The sequence below is a fragment of the Danio rerio genome, chromosome 4 (genome assembly GCF_049306965.1).
Source record: "Danio rerio strain Tuebingen ecotype United States chromosome 4, GRCz12tu, whole genome shotgun sequence".
NCBI classification, from domain to species: Eukaryota; Metazoa; Chordata; class Actinopteri; order Cypriniformes; family Danionidae; genus Danio; species Danio rerio.
The window spans coordinates 437,501-449,535 of NC_133179.1; the positions used below are offsets into that span (position 1 = coordinate 437,501).

General features: G+C 34.6%; 1 long non-coding RNA gene across 1 annotated transcript; it reads left to right on the forward strand.

The window, feature by feature from the left end:
- Positions 1–1,969: 1,969 nt before the first annotated feature.
- LOC137489782 (uncharacterized) lies at positions 1,970–9,157 on the forward strand. The gene is made up of 3 exons (XR_012401667.1): positions 1,970–2,301; positions 3,515–3,603; positions 9,080–9,157. It is a non-coding gene; the product is annotated as an uncharacterized lncRNA (long non-coding RNA).
- The last annotated feature ends 2,878 nt before the right edge of the window (positions 9,158–12,035 follow it).

Consider the following 12,035-nt stretch of genomic DNA (forward strand, 5'->3'; position numbering starts at 1 on the left):
CTTTAATTTGGCCCCTGAGGAACAACAGGCAAACAGAATCTCTACAGGGGTCCCGGGACACAAACACATGCGGAGGTGAGGAAACACACACCCAAACACACTGAGTTATTCCTAGCTGATTCACTGATTCATCTACAGCTGATTCTCTGATTCATCTACAGCTGATTTACTGATTTATATACAGCTGATTCTCTGATACGCCCACAGCTGATTCACTGATTCATCTAAAACTGATTCTCTGATATACCCAAAGCTGATTCACTGATTCATCTACAGCTGATTCACTGATTCATCTAAAACTGACTCTCTGATATACCCAAAGCAGATTCACTGATTCATCTACAGCTGATTCAATATTTCACCCTTAGCTGATTCTCTGATTCACCCACAGCTGATTTACTGATTTAATCACATCTGATTTAACTATTCACTCAGAGATGATTCAATAATTCATGAACAGCTGATTCACCAATTCAATCACAGCTGATTCAATAATTCTTTTATATCTGATTTACTGATTCAATCACAGCTGATTCACCTATTTTCACAGATGATTTCACACTGAATCACAGATGATTTAATAATGAATCTAGAGCTGATTCATCCACAACTGAACACTATAAATCCAGTCCTGGTTCACTGATTTATTCACACCTGATTCACTAACAACTGAAAACATTGATTTATTCACTAGTGGTTCATAGATTCATTCACACCTGATTCGCCAACAACTGGATGCACTGAATTCATTCACATCTGATTCACAGATTCATTCACAGCTGATTCAATAACAACTGAAAACACTGATTTATTCACATCTGATTCACAGATTCATTCACAGCTGATTCACTAACATCTGAAAGCACTGATTCATTCGCAGCTGATTCACTGGTTGATATACAGCTGAATCTTTTAAACACAAGATGAAAAGTGTAGGATGTTTTTCTGCTGATGTTTTGAGCTCATGATTGACAAATATTTTGGATAAATATTTTGATAGTTTTCCGAGATGAAGGTTTGTCTTTAACGTTGAGAGAACGTTCTCTGTGCGCCAGAGTGTTCAGCAGATTTCTTCAGCAGTATTAATGTGTTCAGATGATTCTGCGTATGAATGACTCTGCTGTATCCCCTGTGATTCTCAAGAGGGTGAGACACACACACACACACACTCTTAATTAAAGCTGAAATATTATCAGCCGCTCATGACATTTCATCTGTACGTATGAAATCTTTCTCTGTGTATTGACATTTGCCAGCACTTCTGGTGTCTGACATTTAGGATAATCTCAATTAATCTGAGCTGCCCATTAAGATAATCAGATTAAAGTCAAACTGGGACACACACACACACACACACACTGAGTTTTAATTATATTTAATTTTTTATGTTTTTAACAGAATGAGTAAAAACAAAACAAATTATTATTGTAATTTTATATTTTAAAAGTTCCTTCATTCATTTTCCTTCGACTTAGACTCTTTAATAATCAGAGGTCACCACAGCGGAATGAACCACCAACTATTTCAGCATATGTTTTATGCAGCGGACGCCCTTCCAGCTGCAACCTATCACTGGGAAACACCCATACACACTCATTCACACACACACTCATACACAAGGGCTAATTTAGTGTGTGAATGAATACATTTCCCAATGAATACAGACAATATTTTGTTACATTTAAGCATTAAACAGTTTTTAATCAGTTATATTCAATAAAATAAGAGTTTGCTCACCACATCTTTAGGAATACAAAAATAATACACTTAATTTCCGTTTTAAATGTTTTTTATTCCTACATAAATTACAAACTACAAAATGTCTACAGATTTAAAAAACTGAATGATATATTTTTTATGTTCCTCTTGATTTTTCCTGTTTATTAAACCTATAACCTTCTGGTTCTTGAATCTGATTGGCTGATAGCCGTGCGATTTTCTGCCAGTAACAGCGCTCGTCCAGCCTCTTGACCCTTCACCCTTGTGTATTACTCCGCCAACATACAACAACAAGCAGGGGACAAATATAGCTGCTTGTCGGCAACATAATGTACTTTTAAGGCTTTATAGTGGATAATGTAGTTGTTTTAATTGCAACTATGCAGTTTATTTATAAGGATAGTGCCTATTTAAGATATTTATAACTTCCGAGAGGCACCGCGTCGGCGGCCATTATCCTGTCTTTGAGCAAAAACGGTGGACGATGTTCATCCACAAGATGGCGACAAACACCGCATAATAAGCCTTAAGAGAAAACCAGCGTGATTTCAAACTACAGCTGAACAACTTGTTATTAAACAGGTAAATGACTTTCTAAGTCAATCTCTCTATTTTATATGTGGTGGTGCAGTATTTATACCATATATTGTGATCTCAAGATTGCAATAGAGACGGCTTCCGCTGTTCTGACGTCAGCTGCAGATGTGAATAAATGGTGGAAGAAAGTAGTTCCTCATACTGAATGGTTTTAGACTCTCTGTGATTGATTTTCTTTTCTATACACATGATTATGACTGTTGTATAAACGCAATATCACACTCATACCAGTGCGATGTGGCTGTATATCGTCACTGGTGGCCTCCGATATACAGCTACATCGCTCTGCTACTTGTGTGATATTGCTCATATATACTATTGTTTTCCCAACATATTAATGTTTACACTGTGATCTTAAGTGTATGTGTTATTTAGTTAATCAGGATTGCCTTTGGTACTGGCTATCTTAATGCATATACACAAATATATTACTGTAAAGCATCAACACTGATGTTAAAGAGAGATCTGGTGAACTAATTTATGCTGAACACTATATTAATGCATATTAAAAGTGACAAATATGTAGTGCAGTCATTTGTTGCATGCTCAGGATGTGTTTAGTTCAGCCTGGAGAAGAAAACTAAGAGCTAAAACAGTCCGAATGAGTCTGTGCATGAATTTTTAATTGCATTTATCTGAGCCGGATGAAGGATATGAGCGTATAATAATCCTGTGTGTGTGTGTGTGTGTGTTCAGTTTGTTGGCTTCATTTAGACTGAGTCTGAGCTTAAATCTATATCATCTTCTGCCTCTCGCTTCAACAATAATGTGCTGAGAAATTACATATGAGGACGATTTACATGAAAGTGAAAGTGAAGCCGTCTTCAAAAGCTTCTCCGCATGAGTCCGGCTTCATTCCTCTATAATTCATACGCAGAAGAGCAGGAGTTTCACTCTTAAAACAACATCATTGATCGCACTCTTCGATTTATTTCAGATTATAGAGGAAGAGGAGAAGTTTGCAAACATGCAGCACAAAATAAACGAGCTTTCGGTGATTCAGTCTCCAGCACAAACGTCTAAACATTCTTGCATCGGGACTCATTTAATCCGAATAAATTGTTATGAGGCTATTAATAAATGTATTTATGCATACAACAAGAAAATAATATCTGCTAGCAGAATCAGAAATGTCAGATTGTGATTGTTGCATTAAGAACTCGCTGGGTAATAATTAAGTTGTCTGCTTCTCACTCAGGGCTGCTGTTTAGTGATGGGTCGTTCACAAACGATTCGTTCATTTTGAACGAATCTTCAATATGACTCGGAAACTACGAGTCCTCTCAGGTAAGCTGAGCAACATTGAATTATTATTTTCTCCTTCTTATAAAACTCTATCAACCCAGGCTCATTCTGGAAACGTAGCCCCGCGGATGTTTCTGGCGAACGCGATTTACGTATCCGGAGGTACGTATGGCCACATTTAGTTTATTTTCAGCGAACGCTACAGGCCGGTATGACGCTTACCTCTCCTCTTCTTCATGCTCGCCGGCTGACGGCTTGCCTCCGGTCAAACCAGTTTGTCCGCTTAGCTCGTAGCATTACGTCGGCGGAGCGAGGCCAGGAGGAGGAGGAGCCGGCGGCGGCGACGACTGGGTTCGAGTCCGGTGAAGAGCGGTTCCAGAAATCAGGTAAGATAAAAAACAGAATCCAAAAAATAAAAGCGAATGACTTCGTGACATGGCGAGATCCAAAAACACGGTTAAAACCGGACGAGGGCTTTTGCTTTTCTTTTTACCGACTGCTTTTGCAAATCGTTGCTTGGGTTTAGGGAAAGAGGAGGAGGGTGGCTGGGTCGCCCGCCCAGTCGATCGTTCCGTCAATAAGTCAGTCGGACGGACAGTCGCTCGACAGCAGCCTCCAGCGGCTTTTCACACGAGAACAGCGCGAGCGTGGATGGTGCGTGCTCCCAATAGGCGTTCGAGATATGAAAAAAAAGGTTGCACAGTGGCCTCTCACGGATTCACAAAAACAAAAACTGCACAAATACGTATCTCCCGGGACGTTTTTGCGGTCTCCAGAAACGTCTGCGGGGGTACGTTTTCGCAATGAGCCTGGGTTGTATTCTATTTATGACTTATTTGTCATGTGATCAACTTTTTGGGCTAGTTGTAGATGTGTTTGGAAGCAATTCGTAACATTTTAATAACATTTTGGCAAATTGAAGCAAATGAACAAAACGAGTCGAAAAAAGATTCGTTCATCTCGATGAACGAGATCCAAAGATCCGAGTCGGTAAAATTATCCGAACTTCCCATTGCTACAGCTGTTCATGCTAATGAAGTAGAGGTGGGCACTAGTGGGCGGGGCTTTCAGCCTCTGATGACACATACAAAGAGAGAATGTCAATCAAAGTGTTCATCAAGTCTGATTATAACAAACACAATTAATTAATGTTGACCATTAGAGGCTGGAGATATTCACACACTGCTGACACACAACTGGGTTTAAACCCCACATAAAAGTGATTTCTGCATAATAGATGTCCTTTAAGAATGTGGGCTAGCAAAATAAAGCGCATTCAGATTTCAGACTTTAGGAGCTCAGCGAATCTCAGGTGAGCTCTGCAGTTTTCCGTCGCTCTGGTGTCCTTCAGCAGAACTGAAGTGTGTTTCTCTGTAAGCACCGCATCGGGTTTCACTAAAGCGCTCAATTCTTCAGCTCTTCCTTTAAACTTCTAGGTTTTCAAGGAGCCGAGAGCTGCCAGTCAAACCCGTCTGACGCCGCCGATCATCAAAAACACGTCTCCGCTCCTGACACCGGATACACACGCTGAAACACACTCAAACCGCACCGTAATCGCTCTCTGATGCACGCAGTGTGTCGAGTGACCGACAGATGCCCGTCACTGTTACGGCCAACTCGCTCCCGACTGAAACACACACACACACACAAAGGAACAATAAGACTGTGAAACGAAATAACTAAAGGACACTTCCTTCATTTTTTACAAAAATTTATATGTATATATCCCGGACGAGCCCCCGGTTAATGTCATGTCCAGCATTCTCCCGGGGGGATCACAAAATAATAACTAAATATAACAAAATGTCTATGGATTTGAAATAAATAGGAAATCAACAGGGCGGCACGGTAGCTCAGTGGTTAGCTCTGTCGCTTTACTCGCTGGTTCGAGTCCCTGCCGGGTCAGTTGGCGTAGGTTTCCTCCAGGTGCTCTGGTTTCCCCCACAGTCCAAACACATATATTGGCCGTAGTGTATGAGTGTGTGTGTGAATGAGTGTGTATGAGTGTTTCCCAGTACTGCGTTGCAGCTGGAAGGGCATTCGCTGTGTAAAACATATGCTGAAATAGTTGGCGGTTCATTCCGCTGTGACGACCACTGATAAATAAGGGACTTTAGTTGAAGGAAAATGAACTGCCCCATATATATATATATAATTTATATATAAAATGAATATTGGTACTCTAATGCTTCCATAGATGAGTGTTAAATATGATAAATTATTATAAGATATATTATCATTAATTAAAAATTAAACAAACAGCTCATTTTGATGCGTCTCTCAGCTGTAATATGAGTGTAAATGTGAGGAATATTCAGACGTCTGCGCAGTAAAACAGTTTTCCTGCAGTGTTTTCTGTCTGAAGGGGATCGTGTGAGAACTGCTCGGCACTTTCTGATTATTGCTGATGCCATGAATCCATAAAGTGGAGCGCTCTGCGTTTATTTGCTGGTGTAATGTGATGACAGACGTAATGATATTCATAGAGGTCACTCAGAGTTATGCATTCATAATTATATCAGCGCTCCAGAGATGATGCACTTCTAATTATGCTTTTGTACGTGTCGAATTAATGTTACCTGCTGGAACAAACGTCCAAAGTTATTTTCTTGTGAATCAATTTTGATAATAGAGCAGTGTGATTGTATAGGGTTTATTTTAGTTTACTATGCATTTATTGAGAAATCAATCTGTTCAAGACAGAAATTCGATAATTATTTTTAATTTTTACAAGTATTGTTTATTTTATCTGTCAAAGTGACTTGCCTATCTGGCGTAAAACTGTAAATACGTAAATTAATGAATTATTTAAACTGAACTTTAATACATTATGGGAAAAAATACTACAAATTATTGAATAAAAACAACAAAAACACTATTAAAATAATGAAAATGTGATTAAAATTTAAACTATTTAAAAAAATTTATAAAATGTGTATAATTTAAAATGTTTAATTTACAAATATATTTTTAAAACAGAAAAAAATATCACATAAACATAATAAATAAATATATAAACAGTTCTTGACAAATACTGTGATATCTTTACATTAGTCTCTTAACATGTGTTAGTTTTCAGATATTAATATTTTTTAAATCATATTTGAAGTGGTCTGAAGGCCGTCGCAGTGAATGTCTCGGCTGAGTGTGTGTGTGACATGAGTGTGTGAAGCTCTCAGTGAAGTGTGTGTAAAGCTCTTATCAGCTGCGGTTAGAGCTAAAGTGTGTGTGTGTGTGTGTGTGTGTGTGTGTGTGAATCTCACATTGCCCACTAACACTGTTCAGAGCGTCAGAGACACTGATGACACACACTGATAGACACTCTCACACACACACACACACACACACGTCTGACCTTCTCATCTGCTCTGAAAGTCTTTTACTTAACAACAGAGCTTCCTTCCCGTTTATCGGTTTAAATTATTACGTGATTTACAGCATATAATAGACTTTATTTTAGTTTTAAAGTTGCATTGAAATGAAATTATGTTTTATAACATGAAGCAATCTGCAGTGTTGTTCAATTATCATGTCAATATTGTTTATTATTAGAGGTTTAGATTTACTGTTAGTTTTGTATTACTGTACATTATGCTTTCAATAATGTAGTATAGATGATATATATATATAATCAAAAATGTATGTTAATTTTGTCATTCACAAGTGTGTTTTGTGTTTATGTGTGGTGGTGAATTGCATTATGGGATGTTGATCTCTGCTCTGTCCTCTTCTGATGTTGAAAATTCAAGTGACTTTTATTGACATTTTTGTGGTTTGAAATTAATATAAGAAATAATAATATCTAGAGAAATAAGTGTGTAAAATACAAAATGTGCTGCAGTTTATTACAAGATTTCTGTAGCGTAATAAACAACACCAACACACACAATACAGCACAACACACTATTACACATGCAGAACACACACTTTATACAGGATAAAAGTTGTTGATAACTGCTAATTTACTGACATATTTTATACAGATATAAAATTTAACCCAATGCTGTGGGTTATTTTGATTAAATATTATATGTTCCATTCTGGTATTACTATTGCTGCTACTATTCCTTGTATAATTATGGCTGGGTAAATAAATAACATACAGTTTCCAAAAACATTGAGAATGCTTCATTTCCATCACATTTTAGTTCCAGACACTTTTGATGAAATAAATCAAGAATCACAAACAATGAAGGAACAGAACAAAGTGCAGACAGTTAAACTGAGCAAGCAGAAACCCTGCATGTGTTGATGGAGCAGAATCTGAATCTCAGTGTGCTGTAGAGACTGTCCAGCAGCTTCACTCACTGTCCACAATCAGTTTAACCACATCCAAACACTTCTAAAGGATGGTCTTGGATGGTGAAACAGATATAAAATACACGACACAGAGAGGTCATTTGATTAAAAATAATATTAAGAACAACAATATTATTGCGTTACAGCTTAAATAAAATTTATAGCACAAAAACAACATCAAACAGGCATGTTAATACAGCTGTTCTGTGTCCGTTACATCAGTTGACTGTTGAAATTCAAAATATTGAACTCCACTGGCTGAGTTATTAATAAATAACCTAATAAAGGTTAAAAATAACCCAAAAAAGCACCAAATATTTAACTTAACTGGCTGAGTTATTAATAAATAACCTAATAAAGGTTAAAAATAACCCAAAAAAGCACCAAATATTTAACTTAACTGGCTGAGTTATTAATAAATAACCTAATAAAGGTTAAAAATAACCCAAAAAGCACCAAATATTGAACTCCACTGGCTGAGTTATTAATAAATAACCTAATAAAGGTTAAAATAACCCAACAAAGCACCAAATATTAAACCCAACTGGCTGAGTTATTAATAAATAACCTAATAAAGGTTAAAATAACCCAACAGAGCACCAAATATTAAACCCAACTGGCTGAGTTATTAATAAATGACCTAATATGTTAAAAATAACCCAACAGAGCACCAAACATTAAACCCAACTGGATGAGTTATTAATAAATAACCTTATAAAGGTTAAAATAACCCAACAAAGCACCAAATATTTAACTTAACTGGCTGAGTTATTAATAAATAACCTAATAAAGGTTAAAAATAACCCAACAAAGCACCAAATATGTTTAACTCAAACATTGGGTTAAATAAATGACTCGAGGCTTTTATATATATATATATATATATATATATATATATATATATATATATATATATATATATATATATATATATACACACACACACACACACACACACACAAACCTAAAATAAGTTGTGTCAACTCTTTTAAAGCAAAAAAAAAGAGTTTATATTAAAGTTTATATCGGTCTTCCTCATTATTAATATTTTTAAATGCGTTTATTTAATATTGCGTTTGTTGTCTCCAAAAGTTGATTTGTTGTACATCATCAGTCACAATGTTGTGTTTTAATAACTTATTTATTTTCTTGGTCTTCTTTAAAATAATTGAACTTATTTTGATGATTATGATGATTTATAAATCTGTATATTTTCCAGCTCATCTTGGTGTTCTCCAGTGTTGCGTCTGCAGGTTTGTTTTGCTCTGCAGCTTCTGAGAGACGAGCTTCAGTTTCTAATGCATCTGCTGTTAATATTAGATGAGCTTCTGCTTTTAATGGCTGAGATCAGAACACACACACACACACACAAGCGCATACACACATGCAAACACACAAATACGTACAAAAACACACACACAAACACACACACACACACACACACAAGCGCATACACACATGCAAACACACAAATATGTACACAAACACACACACAAACACACACACACACACACACACACTATTTTCTCTGAATTGGGTCTTAAGATGAAATTGATTATTTGTATGGTTTATTTAAAGTTTTGGGGTGACAGGGTGGCTCAATGGTTAGCACTGTGTTCTGTGTGTGTGTGTGTGTGAATGAGTGTTTCCCAATACTGAGTTGCAGCTGGAAGGGCATCCACTGTGTAAAACACATGGAATAGTTGGCTGTTTATTCATCCTGCTTTGGAAGGATGAATGAATGAATTTTAAGGTTTTTTGTACACAATGACTTGAAAATAACAAATTGAAAAGGAATCAAATTAAAAATAATCATAAAAATACATTAAAAACAAACTTCAGCTCGGGAATGAAGTCTTCATCATCATTCATCAGTCACTTTGTTAAACTGTAGAGTTAAATTCATCCCATAATGCACAATTCACCACCGTGAATAAACCCAAAACACGTGTGAGTCACTGAATACGGAAACGGTTCATTCTCCAGCTGAGTCGAATGTGTTCAGATTCATTCAGAAGCAGCGCGAGCGACTCCTGCCGACACGTGACCTCTGGCTGACCCGACCAGCGCTGAGGTCACTCACAGGTCAGCAGATCACACACACTCACATGCATGACTTATTCACTGATTATTTAATTTTTTTATTTATTATTCTTTGTTTGTTCCTCTTAGAGTGAACTATAAGTTAAAGTTTTAAGTATTAGTATTATAAGTTAACTTTATATAAATATTTTCTTATTAGTACAATTAAAATAAGTCAACAGTGCACACACAGCATATAAACCATCCAGATGTACTTATCTTCGTACATGTTTTCACTAATTTAAATGCCGTTCTTCCATTTATATGTGTGTGTTTATGTATACATGGTGAACAGAGTTTATTATTATTATTATTATTATTATATTGTTGTTATTAAACATTTAAAGTGAACTTTTGGTCTTTTACAATTTGATTAAATCAAGCAATTAAAGTAACCGATAAAAGTCTTAAACTGCTGACATCTTAAAAATTTATTTTTTCTACCCATAAAAACGCAAACAGCCCGAATCTGATGATCCTCAGCACATATTAATAATAATAACAATAATGCAGGAGTGATTGAGGATATTAAGTGAAGCTGAACAGCGACTCCTGCTGGCCACTTACACACAACACACGCTTCAGCTCAGCACAGCTCTGCGAGTTGCTTACTGTATTATTTTTGTTTATTAAACGAGCTGCATATGAGTGAGAGTATTTTGACGACATGTCGAAACTGCTTGCATATTTATACCACAAATAACACAAATGAAATAATCTGAGGTGATTAAATTATACTTTATATTTATATTATTATAATATTAATATTATTATTTATTTTACAGGACACTACTTTTGCGTTTCCTGAGCACCAAATAATGTCTCACACACAGTATAGATGCATTTGTTTATTTACACAAACATTAAAAAGGAATTAACAATGGCATCAGTTCAGATATAAGGCCTTATACGATTCTTTCTGTTTTATCTGTAAAGCAGGATTTGGGGTTGTGTTTTTAAGTTTGCAGATCTATCCGAATTCAAAAAGTATTAAATTTAATTAAAACAAAAATTAAGAAATTACTTTTAGTCTTTATTATTACTGAATTATTGTTAATAATTATTACTGAATTATTATTGCTAAATTATTATTAATAATTATTACTGTTTTTTTATTACTGAATTATTATTACTGAATTATTGCTGGTTTATTATTACTGAATTATTATTACTGAATTATTACTGAATTGTTATTACTGAATTATTACTAAATGATTATTAATTATTAATAAATTAATATTACTAAATTATTAGTGAATCATAATTACTAAATTATTACTAAGTTATTATTACGTAACTATTGCTGAATTATTATTAATTAATTATTACTGAATTATTATTAATAATTACTACTAAATTAATATTACTAAATTATTAGTGAATCATAATTACTAAATTATTACTAAGTTATCATTACGTAATTATTGCTGAATTATTATTAATAATTATTACTAAATTAATATTACTAAATTATTACTGAATTGATATTTCTGAATTATTGCTGAATTATTATTACTGAATTATATTACTAATTTCCAAATTAATGTTACATATTCTACAAAAATATTACAATTTAGTAAATTAGTAAATACTAAATTCTCGTAATTCTGCATCATGAAGTTTATAATTATAAAGTTATTTTACAGGTCAATATTTAGAAATAATCGATAGAAAATAGTTTCCAGTTATTTTAAGACGTCCAAAACAACAAATAATGGTGCTGTACATTGCATTAGTTATCATTTTATTTAAACATTTTTAAAGTTAGTGTTTTTATTATTATTAAAATCATTTTAATTCGCTTTGTTGTTGTTTTAACTGTGAATCATTGACAGAAAGTAGCTGATCAATGAATGTTTGACTGTGTATTTTTTATGTTTTAGATTTACAATGTTTCTGACTTTTTAATTATTTATATATATATATATATATATTTTATATATATTTTTATATAATTTTGTATAACCTAATGTTCTACAATCTTTATATTTTTCAGTTGTAAAGTTGCGCTATGTAATAAAATAAATAATTATTATTATACAGTATGCCTCATGGTGCATCACATCAATCCGCCGGGAGGGGGCGACAAATGA